Source organism: Nicotiana tabacum, chromosome 16 (genome assembly GCF_000715075.1).
Source record: "Nicotiana tabacum cultivar K326 chromosome 16, ASM71507v2, whole genome shotgun sequence".
Taxonomy (NCBI): Eukaryota; Viridiplantae; Streptophyta; class Magnoliopsida; order Solanales; family Solanaceae; genus Nicotiana; species Nicotiana tabacum.
Genome location: NC_134095.1, coordinates 138,715,055 through 138,717,669, shown reverse-complemented (window position 1 = coordinate 138,717,669; position 2,615 = coordinate 138,715,055).

Genomic DNA, 2,615 nt, shown 5'->3' with positions numbered 1-2,615 from the left:
TGAGAAGCCTGAAGGGGGATGCTTTATCCTGGTACATCAGTCAGGACCCCAAGAAATGGACAAGCTGGGTAGGTAGTGGCATCGGATTTCAAGGATAGGTTCCGATTCAATACAGAGAATGCATCGGATGTATTCTACATCCAGAATCTGAAGAAGAAGCCTACCGAGACATTCCACGAGTATGCTACTCATTGGAGATCAGAGGCTGCTAAGGTGAGGCCGGCCTTAGAAGAGGAACAAATGAACAAGTTCTTCGTCCGGGCTCAGGACCCACAATATTATGAGAGGTTGATGCTGATCGAGGACCAGAAATTCTCTGATATCATCAAGCTGGGAGAAAGAATTGAGGAAGGCATTAAGAATGGTATGGTTACTAATCTTGAAGCATTTCAGGCTACTAACAAGGCTTTACAGTCTGGTGGCACGTCCAAGAAGAAGGATGTCAATGTCGTAATGGTCGCACAGGGAGCCAAATCACCATTAAAATACCACACTTACCTGTCACCTCCACTTGCATATCAGCCTATCCCGAATTACTAAGCACCCGCACACTCTTACCAAAATCCACCATCCGTTTACCAATCATCCCCACCTCCCGCATATCAACCCACTTCACCTAGATACTCTCAACCTGCACCTGTTGACCAAGCTTATAATGCCCAACCCTCTCACTACCAATCACTTCCTACTCGCCAAAATTTCCCTAGACCCAGACCAAATTTTGATCGCAGACCTCCCAGACAATATACAACCATCGCTGAGCCAATTGACCAGTTGTATGAGAAACTAAAAGTTGCTGGTTACATCTCCCCTATCCCTGCCATAACTCCAGGAAATCCTTCCCAGTGGGTCAACCCTAATAAGACCTGTGAGTACCACTCCGGTATGAAAGGTCACACCATTGACGAATGCCGCTCGTTGAAGGACAAGATTCAAACTCTGATCGACAATAAGGTTATCGTAGCAAAGGAGCCTGCTCCTAATGTCCGCAACAACCCTCTGCCTGATCACAGAGGTGGGGACATTCCCATGATCGAGATCGAAGATCAAGGGATCGATAGGATTGATTGTTGAGGATGATGAGCCAAAGAAATCGGCAGTCACACTTAACCCGATTGTTGTGCAGAACCAGCCCTCCAGGGGCGACGAAGTAAACATGTCTATACCTCTCGAATTTGAATCACCTTCTTCTGCGAAGGTAGCCGGGCCAATTGAGGTTGAGTTTGGGGCTCCAAAGGCCCCTGTACTCTTTGAAGTTGTTGTGTTACCACCAAGGGTATCCATTCCTGTAGCAATGTCAGACATAACACCGTTCTACTCAAGTGCCATACCATGGGATTACACAGCTGAAGCAAGGAGGAAAGGAAAGACCAAGACGGGAGAGGCAATTACTGCGCAGGGTATGACCAGAACAGGCAGGGTTTACACTCCAGAGCACCTAGCTGAGTCCAGTAAGCAAGCCTCAGGACGGACTACTGAAACTGGTCCCAATGATCTTTGGAGGAAAATACAAGCTAAGGAGTATTCGGTCGTTGATCAGTTGAACAAAATACCAGCATAGATCTCCATCCTAGCTCTTCTACTGAGCTCTGACGCACACAAAAATGCCTTGATGAAGATATTGAGCGAAGCTTATGTGCCCAACAACATAACTGGGGGCGAAATGGAAAATATGGTAGGACAAATACTGGAAAGCCACAAAATCACCTTCCACGAAGATGAGCTGCCGCCGGAAGAACTGAGTCATAACACGGCCCTACACATCACCGTGCAATGTGAGGATTACTTCGTCACTAGAGTCTTGATCGATGGAGGCTCCAGCCTCAACATCTGTCTGTTGATAACTCTTAGAACATTGGGAAAGAGCCTGCACGAGATCAAAGATGGGGCCATCAATGTCAAAGCCTTTGATGGGTCCCAAAGGTCTACTATCGGAGAGATCAGCCTATGCTTGCAAATGGGGCCAACCTGGTTCGACGTTGACTTTCAAATGATAGATGTCCCAGCATCCTACAATTTGCTGTTGGGATGACCATGGATCCATGTCGCTGGAGCTGTAGCATCGACCCTGCATCAGGCAGTGAAGTTCGAATGGAATCACCAAGAGGTGATCATTCATGGCGATGGTAGCAACCCCATATATAGTCGCCAGACCATCCCGATGATTGGAGGCAAAAGGAGAATAGGCGGAGAAACATACCACCACATTGAAAGAGTCAACGCTGTAGACAAAGATAAATGGTGGGATAACAAGATTGAAAGTATCCTGAATTGGTGTGGATACGAACCAAGAAAGGGACTCGGCAAAAACCTCCAGGGAATCGCCAAACCCATCAAGCTGAAGAAAATGGCACTACATTTGGTTTGGGGTATGAGTAAACTTGGGAGGAGTTCAATCACTGCTCGCCACCATGGTGCGGTCCCTACTACCCACTGGAGCATCTGATACCTCACCTGGAGTAGACTTTCCAGCCGGCAGATACTATATATAGGTCGGAGGAAGATGAAGCATTGGCAGCCGTGAAGAATATATTCCTGGAGGATGATGATATGGACTACTATGTTATTTTCGAGAAGGAAGGGGAGGAAGGCCCTTCTATACAAGTTGTAAACCG